The sequence below is a fragment of the Lissotriton vulgaris genome, chromosome 9 (assembly GCF_964263255.1).
Source record: "Lissotriton vulgaris chromosome 9, aLisVul1.2, whole genome shotgun sequence".
Taxonomy (NCBI): domain Eukaryota; kingdom Metazoa; phylum Chordata; class Amphibia; order Caudata; family Salamandridae; genus Lissotriton; species Lissotriton vulgaris.
Window position 1 is genome coordinate 855,614,894 of NC_141697.1, and position 12,701 is coordinate 855,627,594.

The following is a 12,701-nucleotide window of genomic DNA, read 5'->3' on the forward strand; positions in this document are numbered from 1 at the left end:
ACACTGCATGGGGAGCACAAGGCTTCACCTTGCATAATCCGGTCAAACCGGTTCTGGGGCACACAACCCCAGCTCCAGTGCGACCTGGACAAAGGAAAGGGGGTGTAACCGCCCCCCTTCCTGTTCCCACCCATAGGGAGGGACCTAGCAGGAGATCCACCCCTCAGATTGGAATAAGAGTGGGAGCAGTGCCCTAGCACAGCAGATCATCCTGAAATCACCTTTAAACTAAGAAGACGACTGAACCTCGACGTTCTGACGAACAGAAGACTGAAGGGCATCTCCCTTGTGACCTAGGAGGGGCCACCCCGTGAACACAGGCACCATCCAGCAACTCGACGTCTGTGCTTTGGAGTTTGAGAAGCCCCACAAGCGAGCAGCATTTGCAATAAAGATCAGCCCTCCAGCATCTCCACGATCTGCGTGGGGCCCTTTTGCTTTGTGCCACTCAACGCGCCATCCCGGCCACTTGCCACGTGGTCAGCGGCCATCTTGGCGACGAAACCTACGATTTACACTGCGGGTCTGATTGCTCTAGACTTTCCCTTGCTCCTGTAGAAAGGAGCATCCGCTCTGACCTTGCTGGTCTGAGTAATAAGCCTTTTTCACTTTCTGCGTGGCTTGCATTAGCCAAGGCCTGTTTGCTTCAATCAAGTTGCCGACACCGTCATCAGCTAGAGCCTTTGTGGGACAGTTTGTGATCAACTCCTGGACGTCCTTGACCTCTTCGTGTCCACGTGGCTGCAGAGAGAAGCAACACCTCATCACCTGTTTGCACCCAACTTTGCCTGGTTCCAATCTGGTTCCACGGTGGTCACTGGTCAGTGACTTTGAACATTGTCCCCTCTGCTTTCAGGTCTTCACCACTTCAGATCCACCCTTGGATCCACCGGACACTTCTCCTTCACAGCGCCTGCAGCATCTTCAGCTTCAAGCACCAAGAGCCTGCGGGTCAAAACCCGACGCCACTTCGACCCTATGCACCGCTTCCTGTGGGTGAGGTAACATTGCAACGCCGGTGTTCCCACACTGGTACACACCTCTAGGGCCTGTGTCTTAAGTTTTGTTCCTCTAGGTTCAGCGGAAGTGTCCTTAAACTCTCTTTGTGTAACTTTTAGGCACCATTGACATTGCATTGGTGCAAGCCGCACTTTACGTGCTGCACCCGAATCCCTCGGGCTTTTCCCGACTTCAGCATTGCTAGTCCAGACTGCTCCCAGCGATTCCCTAGGCCCTAGGCCTAACCACTGTTCGATTGGTATCTCTTATACCACTTTCTTAATATATGGTTTGAGTGGCCACCCGCCCTCATCCATAATTGTGCAACTTTGTATGTTATACTGTGCTTTTGATTTAACGCTTGTGCCCCTTTGCTCATAAAGAGTACTGGGGATTATTTTGGAAATAAACACATATATTTTTATAATATATACTTGTGTGGTGTCCTTTCATTTGATATTACAGTATTGTGATTGGTAAAACAGCTCGCTTACCACGACCTCTTGAGTTAAGCCTTTAATGCTGCTTAGTCTATGCTATCATTAAGATAGCTTGTCTATAAGGTTGACTTACAACCAGACACCATAAGGGGATTGTTTGGACTGATACAAGGTGGTTCCTGAGTTGGAAACATCATATATCAGGCCAACTTCTCACAGAGCAGGAATCTCAGAAAGAGCAAATGTCAACTATGGAAACAGAGAGGTTGGTAAAAGGCTAGTTCTATAACCAAACAGAGATCAGGAATCTCTGGCATATTGGTATAGGAAAAGAAATATTGACCAGTACTGAGCAGGCTGGCAATGTTCTGTAGCAAGTTTATTCTCATAGCTTGTATTCAGTGCAGCTGGTGCAATTGCTAGTTTCAGAAGGACCAGCCTCTCTCCTCGAAATGTGGACAGACTAATGATGATCAAAATGTATAATTCGTTCACCCCTAAATATTATTAGGCCCACAAGAAACAATAGTGGTTGAGGGTAATTTCTGAGACATCACAAGTGTGGCTGGTGATCATCCTCTAGATTACCTACCTGCATTTGAAAATAAGCTCAACTTTCAGGTTTGAAAAAAGTAATAACAAAACATAAATGTCTGCTATGAAAACAGACAATAAAATCCTTTTTGTTTCTATAGTTTGTGTGTGGGTTATGTACATAAAAGAAAATGGACAGATGGCCAAAGCACAAATAGGCAGTCAAGTGGGAAATTTTTCCCTGGTGACTTAGTGTTGAGAGGTGACAAAGAAAACAACTCTAATCTAGAGTGAACCATAAGTGTTTTGCCAATTGAATCTAAGTCTACTATGGAGCAGTCCATCAACTGAAAAAATAAGATACCTGCTTCCATGCCTTATATTTGTATACCCGTGGGTTAGTGAACATTCAAAGCACTGTGCTGTTTATGAACATCCCTTCAGGGCATGCCAATGAGGATTTTTAGTTTAGGGGTGGACGGAATTTGCGCAATCGCTCTAATAATGAGTTTCTTGGAGAAATCAATATCGAGGCTAGGGGAAGTCCCTTCAGCTTAAGAGTCTGTTTTCCCAAGAAATCGTTGTGATGTAGATGACGAATGGAAGTATCCATGCCTGTGTTTGGGTAGCATGGGCTATTCCTAAATAAGGACTGGATTTTTATGCCTATATAAGGGCAATGCGAATTATACCTATATAAGGGCATGAATCGGGAAATTCATTCAGAATCTAAATCACCATACAACACCCACTCCACTTTCTTATGTAAGACGTTACTAAATTCTAAACATGTTTAAACATATCTAAAACATATCTACACATGAAATGTGAAAACCCCATCAAAATATATAAAAATGCATTAGAACTGGTTGTACACATAAAAGATGCATTGGTGCTGTACACATTAAAGCAATGTTTCATTCTAAGTATATATTTACTTTTGAATGCTAAATGAATGAAGCACAAAAATATACATTTATGAAATGGCTCGTAAATACAGAAGATAAAAGGCCAAAACCATTTCATGTCAGATTACATAAAACTGTTTGTATGTGGACAAGGTCAAATATTGTCTCTGGAAGTATTCAAAGAATTCTAGTTCTCTATGAATAGTTCTACCTTAAGCAGATTACTTTGTGCCAAAAAATGAAAAATACAAATATGGAGAAAAAAAATTAATCAAAGGAAAAGTTCTTTGTTTTAAAAAAAAGAAGTTCAAATTCAAAGTCTCTCAGAACACTGAGTGCCAAATTCAAAAGTCAGTGTTAGCGCTTGGAGAAAAAGTCATCTCTCATTGTAGGTGACAGTTGGATTAGCTCGTTTAGAAGATTAACCACACATAGATGTGAAGCATCACCTTCAGCATTGGTCTCATTAGAAATGTTTGAGTTGGATGTTACTTGTGTGCCTGTAGTTTCCTCTCGTACCTCAGCATCAGCATTTTGCATCTGTTAGATCTCAATGAATGCCGTCATCAGAATTGGTAACCGGTGGAGACAACACTGCGCATGTGCCGTTACCCAGTCCAGCAAAGTATCAACATCCGTCGGCATGACTGATCGGAGTGTTAGACAGATGTCTAGCACACATTCTTCTGTGCATAGCAGGCAGCATAGAACAGGTAAGATGCAATCTTACCAGATTGGTCTTAATGACAGAAACCATGTTGTTTTTAATTCTCGTAAATGAGTTTATCCCAAAATTTGGACGATGTTCTCACGACACTTCCTCTCCAATAGAGCTCTCTCTGTGGTGCTTGGAGTGGTGATTTTGCTTGCCATATTGTAGCAGAAGGTGCAAAAATAGTATCCCCACAACGAGTACCAAAAGGAGGGGCAGTCCGCCAAACACAGAGTGCATGAAGTTTGGAAATATTCCTAGGACTGCTTGAAAAGGTGCTAACAGTCCAGAACATACGTTATTAAATAGATGTACAATACTGCTCGTATCAGATATGTTTAATATATGACTTAACATTTCTGAGAAATGTATAGGGCAGTTTGTAGTTAAGAGGGCATGTATCTCGGCAGAAGTCCTTGTGCCTTGTAGATCATAGGTCTCTTTGGCCGAGGACAGTGGCACAGATTTTGGAAAGGGGCGACCATTCGGTCCCCCCGAACGTATGGCAGAGTACCACGATCCCCCCGGGAAGCCATCTTGGGCGGGAGGCGAGTCTCGGCTGGTATGCCCGAAGCGGCGTAGCCGGGGCGCGCCTTTTCCCGCCCTAGAGTGGGTTGGCCTAGACACGGACGCGGCTGGCCACGCCCTTGGGCAGGCAGGGGCGGGTTTACGCCCGCCCTGAAGACGGATAAAAGGAGAAGTAAGACCAGAAGGCATCCTCTTGTTCCTGTGCTCTGAAGCTGCACCTCCTCGCTGCACGTGAGCTCGAGACGGAACGAAGAGCCAATTTTGAGCGTTGTAATCGTTCTTGTTTGTTTTTCAGATACTCTGTCGGAGAATGCCGAAGAAGGCGGGAAAGCGAATGACTACCGACCAGATGCTGCGCGTTCTCATGAAAGAGATGACCGACCTAAAGAGGCGAATGGATAAAAACGAGGAAGGGGGGCCGAAACGTCCTTTGGCGGGAGCAGCCCCGGGAGGAAAAGGCAAGAGGCCCAAGAGGGGAGCAACTGGGGGAGACATCCCGGGTCCCAGTACCCCGTTCGAGGCACCCACTCCCGTGCCGGAAGAAGGGAACCCGATTCCCGTAGTGGTCACTCCCGTGTCCGGGGAAGATATGCCGCCCGAATTGGCAGCACAATTAGCAGCGTGGTTGGGTAAAGGTAGCGAGGGCGCCACGGCTGCCGACGCGCAGGTCTTGATAAAGCAACTGCGTGAAACTCGGGAAGCAGCGAAGGTATCCACGCCGGCTGCGGCAGTAGAGAAGTCACAGGGGACTGGTTCAGTCGCAGAGACAGCGTCCGGTTCAGGTAAGCGGCCATTGCCGATTGCAAGGGATGAGTCAGCACCCTCTCGAAGGGAAAAGTTGGGTCAGCATGTCCCTGTAGCTATTAAAGAAAAGATATGGGCAGGGGAGTATGTAAACATCTTCTCGTTGCTTATTGATCATTATGAGATGGAGCATGTTAAGGGCCAGAAAGACCTCATGCATCCGAGTGTTTGGCGCGCAAAGATGGCCGCCTTTAAGGTAAATGAAAACATTGGCAATTGGGGCAAAGCGTGGGGGATATTTACATCGATCTTGGGGGAGCGAAGGCCCGAATTGCTACCCGAATTGCCGATTTATCAGTCACGGATCATGGGGTACTCTGTATCACACGAGGGTAATCATTGGTTCTGCTATGATAATCTGTTCAGAAAAGCAAAAGAACACGATAGGAATTTAACTTGGGATTGTTATGATTCTGTGTCATGGTCCAAAATGGAGGATACTGGTATGTTGAAATTGCCATTGGTAGGGAGTAGCGTTGGCGAACCCTCCCGCCAATATGCGGGGACGCCCTTTCGATCAGGTACGGGTACCGACAGTCACTCGAGGCCTACCGGCAATACAGGTAAAAGGGGGGTATGTTGGAACTTTAACAGAGGTAAATGTACTAGGCCCCAGGGGTCGTGCAAATTTAGACACGAATGTAGTGGGTGTGGGCAATCATCCCATCCTGAGTCCATGTGCAGAGCCAAAACGGGTGATAACGGGGGTAGAGGAAGCGCCAAACAGGTCTAACATAGTCCGAGGGGCGCCTTTACCTACCCCGATTGATACCTTGGCAATGATTCCCTGGCTCAGCGAATACCCGGATCGTACTTCCGCTGGGGTGTTACGAAACGGTTTTTCATATGGTTTCCGCATCCCAGTGGGGGACTTTCAAGGAATAGAGAAATGTAAAAATCAGATATCGGTCTTGCAGCATACGACCGTGGTACAGGAAAAGATCCGGAAGGAGGTTACTCGAGGTCGAGTCGCCGGTCCGTTTAGGGTACCCCCGGTGGCTAACTTTGTTTGTTCTCCTTTAGGGGTGGTCCCCAAGAAGGACCCGGGGGAGTTTCGGCTGATACATAATTTATCAGCCCCACGTGGTGCTTCCGTAAATGAAGCGATAGACCCGGAAGTGTGTTCGGTGCGGTACGCATCCTTCGATGAGGCCGTAGCCATTTTGAATCGCCTGGGGCCCGGTGCGCTGATGGCAAAATCTGATATCGAGTCAGCGTTCCGGTTGCTCCCGGTACACCCAGACGATCAGCGTCTCCTAGGTTTCATGTTTCAGGGTCATTATTACATGGATAGGTGTATGCCAATGGGGTGCTCTATATCTTGTGCCTATTTCGAGAAATTCAGTAGTTTCCTACAATGGGTCTTCACAAAGAAGACGGGTTTCCAACATGTGATGCATTATCTCGATGATTTTTTGTTCCTGGGGGCAGCCGGGGATCCGGAATGTGGGCAGGCTTTGTCTGCATTTTGTGTCTTAATGAATCAGTTTGGCGTGCCATTGGCACCAGGTAAGACTGTTGGTCCTTCGACTTGCCTCGAGTTTCTGGGGATCGAGTTGGACTCCGGAGAAGGTTGTTTCCGTTTACCAGGGGACAAAGTGTTGAGCTTCAGGTCATCCCTGGAGATGTGTATAAGTGAATCTAAGGTTAAGCTGCATCAATTACAGCAGTTAGTGGGACAGTTGAATTTCGCCCTGAGAGTTATACCAATGGCCCGCCCCTTTTCCCGCTCGATCGCTCAAGCCATGGTCGGCCTGAAAAAGAGCCATCATCGCACGAGGCTCTCGGCAGAGGTCCGCCAGGACATGCGCATTTGGTTGGCATTTCTGGCGGATTTCAATGGTCGAGTCGTCTGGAGCAAACCGGCCGTGTCCTCTGAAGAGCTGGGGCTGTGGACAGATTCGGCTGGGAGCATAGGTTTTGGTGCCATTTTTGGCACTCGTTGGTCTGCACAAAAGTGGCCGGCATGGTGGCATGACAGTGGATTGACAAGTAACATTGCTTTCCTGGAACTTTTCCCCATTTTGGTGGCCCTGAGAACATGGCCTGAAGGGTTCAGAGATCACTCTGTGGTATTCTGGTCTGACAATATGACCGTGGTTGAGTGTATCAATAACCAGGCAGCACGATGCAAATGGATTTTGAGGCTGCTCAAGGAAATCGTATTACTGTGTATGCAATTAAATGTGCTATTCAAAGCAAGACATGTCCCTGGGGTAATGAACCAAGCGGCTGATGCCCTTTCTCGTTTTCGTATGCAGGCCTTCTGGGGTTTTCTTCCCACAGCGGACCCGGAGCCGGCACCCTTTTCCGAAGCTCTCTGGTCTCTCGGTGCCCCGAACTTCGTAACCTCGTGGGAGAGAGTTTAGCACCCAGGACGAGGAAGGCATATGAAGGGGCGTTCCGGTCCTATTTTGCCTTCTTGGGGACTGCTAGAAAGGAGCTTTGGGGTCAGGAGGAATGGGTAGTGAACTTTCTGATGTCTTTACATCTGGCTGGGAAATCGGTGGCCACGGCCCAGAGGCATCGGGCTGCCATTTCCTTTGTTGCTAGGGCTCATGGGATCCAGGACCCGACAGCGTCTTTCGTTGTACAAAAAGCGCTACGTGGGTGGCAACGCCTTGAGGGTCGCAGAGTAGATGAAAGGCGCCCGATAGGTTTGGACAGGTTGGCCCAGTTATTATCCAGACTCCCTGCAACTTGTTCATCTCAGTTTGAGACAGTGTTATTCCGGGCCGCTTTTACGCTGGCATTCCATGGGGCTATGCGGGTAAGCGAATTGGTGGCGAGGAACAAGCAGGATGTGACGGGAGGGCTGTGCGCAGAACACGTACAGATCAGAGGGGAGACAATGACTGTCTCGTTTGTGAGGTCCAAGATCGATCAGAGTGGGATGGGTGACTGCATAATCATACGCAGGATTCCCGGGTCCTCCATGTGCCCGGTGAAGTGTTTAGAGGATTATTTAACACGAAGGGTGGCATCATGGGGGGGGACCTTGTTGAGACACGCTGACGCCACCCCACTGACAAGGTTTCAGTTTCAGCGGGTGCTTGCGATGTCGATTACAGCTGCGGGCTTGAACCCGGGCGAGTTTGGGACCCATTCCTTTCGGATAGGGGCTGCTACAGAGGCTACAGCCAGGGGTCTGAATGTGGAACAAGTTAAACGGGTGGGGCGTTGGTCCTCCAATTGTTATAAGAGGTATGTGCGTTTGCACATGTTGTGAAGCTCTAATGATGTACTCATGCTTCTTGTTTGTTTGGTTTTCAGTTACGCAAGCCTACGAGGCGGGGCGGACTACGCAGTCGACCCAACACCGGGCCAGCGGTCAGACATCACCGGCTGTGAAAAGGGAGGTGTGGGTCGTGGGCCACTCATACGTGAGGCGTGCCGCGGACGTATTCAAGGCAGGTGACATGATTCACGTGGCTGGGGAATACGGGTACAGTGTGTCCTTCTACGGAAGGGGCGGTCTCTGTATTGACCAGTTTCAGTCGTTTTTCGAGGGTTTGCTAGGGCGGATGAGGTCACCGCCGTCTGTAGTCATAGTACATCTTGGGGGCAATGATTTGGCCACCACTGGTAGACGACTTCTCCTTGAGGCAATGCTTTCCACTGTAAGTTGGTTAGCAAGGAGAGTTCCAGGGTGCACGATTGCGTGGTCCCATATGATCCCACGGAAAGTGTGGCGGGGGGCGTTTTCAGTTTCAGCCTTGAATCATTCTGTAAGGAAAATTAATAACAAAGTGAGTAGGTTGTTCCGTTCCAGTACACTGCATTCTATTTCGCATGGTTGTATTAATGGGGACAGTATGTATTTGAGTGATGGCGTGCATCTGTCTCGGGTGGGGAATGAGTTACTCATAGGAGACTTCATAGCTTGGCTAAAAACGTTAAAACATGACCTTTAGGTAGGAGTGTTGTGGGGGGTCCGGATAGCCGGTCAACTATCCGGTCCTGTGGCGGTAAGGTCATGATCGGTGAGCACTAATTGGAAGATCCCTATGAGTGGGCGTCACCCATTACGGATGGGAGCGCGCGGGGGAGGTGGCCATTGGCCCCTCAACGGGGAGGCGGTCCCTTCTAAGGATGGGTCGCCGAAAGGAAAGGAAAGGCGGTCAAGACCCCTTCCTGGGTAGGAGGGGTTACAGCCCCCTCCTGGGGAATTTCCCGGGGCCAGGACGTCTGCGACGGCAGATGTGGTAAGTTGTGTGGGGTTTGGGGGGGGTCTACGCTACCTTCTAGATACCTCACACGAGTCCTCGTACGACCTTTAAGTGGCGTCGAGTTTTATTGGGGCCCCCGTCAAGTCAAGGGAAATTATTGGTAAGTTGCACTTGAGGTACGCCTCTGTGCCGCCCCTCACAAGTGAGGGGGATATTTCTGGGTTAGGGATCTTGACACCGGTTACGACCTTGCCGTTGGCCCTTAAACGTTAGGATGTACAATTTCAAAATTTCAAGAAAAGGTTTTGTAGGATGTTAGTTCGGCTAGGAGGACCTTTGTATTAGAAGATATGTTAAGGTTAGCCAAACATCGCAATGTGGTTATGAAATTGTACATAATATGAAACTGTTAATTTTGTTTTAATTTTGTTTCATATTTTAATAAATACGGCCGGGAGGGTCACTCCCTCCCGACTTCCAAAAACTTCAGAATTGTTTCCGGTTTCCCATCCTTGGGGATTTGTGTTGAGAGGGGGTGGTGGGTATCTCAGCCATATGGAAAGGGGCGACCATTCGGTCCCCCCGAACGTATGGCAGAGTACCACGATCCCCCCGGGAAGCCATCTTGGGCGGGAGGCGAGTCTCGGCTGGTATGCCCGAAGCGGCGTAGCCGGGGCGCGCCTTTTCCCGCCCTAGAGTGGGTTGGCCTAGACACGGACGCGGCTGGCCACGCCCTTGGGCAGGCAGGAGCGGGTTTACGCCCGCCCTGAAGACGGATAAAAGGAGAAGTAAGACCAGAAGGCATCCTCTTGTTCCTGTGCTCTGAAGCTGCACCTCCTCGCTGCACGTGAGCTCGAGACGGAACGAAGAGCCAATTTTGCCCACCCACCAGCCCCTGAAGACAGCGATTGGTTTTGGATAAAGTTTGATGTTAATTCGGATTTTGTTTTTTCGTTTACAGGTTGTCGTATTATCATGATGACTTTGAGTATGCAATAAAGAATGGTCGATTGGTATTATGTTTTGCAAATAAAGTGATTCTGCTTTAGTGTCCCTGAGTAAGCATGCATTTAATAAAGTTGTTGTTGCTACTGTCTTTTAGAATTAGGCATTTGTAATTTAGTTAGCATTGTCGTATTTATTTTGGTCGGGCGGTAAGGTCATGATCGGTGAGCACTAATTGGAAGATCCCTATGAGTGGGCGTCACCTATTACGGATGGGAGCGCGCGGGGGAGGTGGCCATTGGCCCCTCAACGGGGAGGCGGTCCCTTCTAAGGATGGGTTGCCGAAAGAAAAGGAAAGGCGGTCAAGACCCCTTTCTGGGTAGGAGGGGTTACAGCCCCCTCCTGGGGAATTTCCCGGGGCCAGGACGTCTGCGACGGCAGATGTGGTAAGTTGTGTGGGGTTTGGGGGGGGGTCTACGCTACCTTCTAGATACCTCACACGAGTCCTCGTACGACCTTTAAGTGGCGTCGAGTTTTATTGGGGCCCCCGTCAAGTCAAGGGAAATTATTGGTAAGTTGCACTTGAGGTACGCCTCTGTGCCGCCCCTCACAAGTGAGGGGGATATTTCTGGGTTAGGGATCTTGACACCGGTTACGACCTTGCCGTTGGCCCTTAAACGTTAGGATGTACAATTTCAAAATTTCAAGAAAAGGTTTTGTAGGATGTTAGTTCGGCTAGGAGGACCTTTGTATTAGAAGATATGTTAAGGTTAGCCAAACATCGCAATGTGGTTATGAAATTGTACATAATATGAAACTGTTAATTTTGTTTTAATTTTGTTTCATATTTTAATAAATACGGCCGGGAGGGTCACTCCCTCCCGACTTCCAAAAACTTCAGAATTGTTTCCGGTTTCCCATCCTTGGGGATTTGTGTTGAGAGGGGGTGGCGGGTATCTCAGCCATATTGCTAAAGAATGGCTTTCATTCTGCTTAAAGTATCAATTTGTATAGAAGAGATGTTCAGGGAAGGCCATAAAGGCGTCTCCCTGTCTGTCTTGGTTTTTGGAAACAATACTTGCATACAGCAAGTGACGCTGGCTAACACAGTCACTAAATAGGGTATACCTGGCAACATGACACAGCAGCTGTGTTCGTTCAACATGAGGTAACTCCCATTTGAAAGTTGTCCAAATATTGGATCAATCACTGCAGCCGGTGAAAGTTGCAGGTGGCAGAATAAGTTGTTAGAGGAACCATCGCAGGCCCTCTGTAAGTTTATACCCTGACAAAGGAGAGAACCGCTTAGTACATATAACCGTTTTTACCACTAAGAAACACTTCACGTCCCCCAATCCAACATCTCTGCTTGCGTAATCTTCCATGCTTCATTATAAGCAGCATAGATACCAGCATATATAAAACGTTTATGACACGGTTTTCTTGGTCCTAGCAAGAATTCCCTAAGATCAGCGCCATCTTTAAGTAAATATAAGTGTTGCTTTACAACCTTAAGTGTGGGTTTATGTAATCAATCAAGGCACAGTATCCCTACACCGTATGTTGTTAGTATTTCTAGGATGCTCTCTTTGAACATATCTTGGATCTGGCCTTTTAAATGTGAAACCCTGTGTTTTGTTCAGGAATCTATCTTGACAGTTGTTTGTGTCTGTGGGCCAGATCAACTATTTATTCCAATCTGGATCTGTTCTGTTTTGAAGCAAAATAGTATGTACGTCAACCTCCCCTTCTGAAGTGTTATTACTTTCAGGTGTAGATGTAGGTATGGACGGATTGTTCATGTCTTTGATCTTGGCTAACCCAAGGCAAGACGTCTGTTGGACAGTGTCATTCAAAAACATAATTTGCTCAGGGATGATGTAGGATCTAAATAAAGCTTTTACACCCTGTACCTGCCAATATGTTGTGCCCCAGACAGATTTTTTCTCAATGTTGGCTTTTCAAAAGTCGAAACCTAATTTAGACGGTTGGGCATAAAAAGGCTGCAGAATAAATCTGTTTTGTATTGGTCAACATACTTTTCATTCCTGTTTTGTTTACATTTTTAAAGTAAAATGATTTTGGATTTGATACATTGAACCCTGAAAATTATGAAAACTTATTGGAAAAAGTTTTTGAGCTACCTTTTGGTGGCGTAGGACAATGTTCCCATTGATTATACATTAATACGTTTCTAGGATTTGCAGATTTGTGCAAGAAATGATGACCATAGTGATTATAACAATACATTTGCTCATAGTCTGAAGAACCTTCTAAATATTCATGATTAGTGAACACTGCAGACATTTCTAGGTCTGACATCATATTATTAACAGTCTCGAAGTCCCAATCATTAGAAAAGGTACTAGATGAAACAAAGTTCACTTAATGAAATCTTGAAGAAGTGTGGAACATTCAGCGGCTCCGACGGGCCAAAAATGGCAAATTCTGTTTTGTCCCAAGCTATACCATCAGGTACGGGAACGGCTGAGATGTTCACTGCTGACAAGTCTCTTTGTTCACGTGATGATTTGTGTGGCTTGAGGAGTAAGTTGATGTTCTTACTTGCTGTGTCTCTTTTGATATAGCTTCCATTTATCAGCATACCCAGAGTTATTACCAGAGCTAACCAAAGTAGAACAAAAAGTACACCCAACACAAA

The 12,701-nt window shown here is 47.3% G+C and overlaps 1 protein-coding gene across 2 annotated transcripts in view; it reads left to right on the plus strand.

Moving 5' to 3' along the window:
* The window catches only part of LOC147692364 (cytochrome P450 2G1-like), a 905,835-nt gene that overhangs the window by 352,233 nt on the left and 540,901 nt on the right, over window positions 1-12,701 (plus strand). The gene's annotated exons all lie outside the window — the stretch shown is intronic.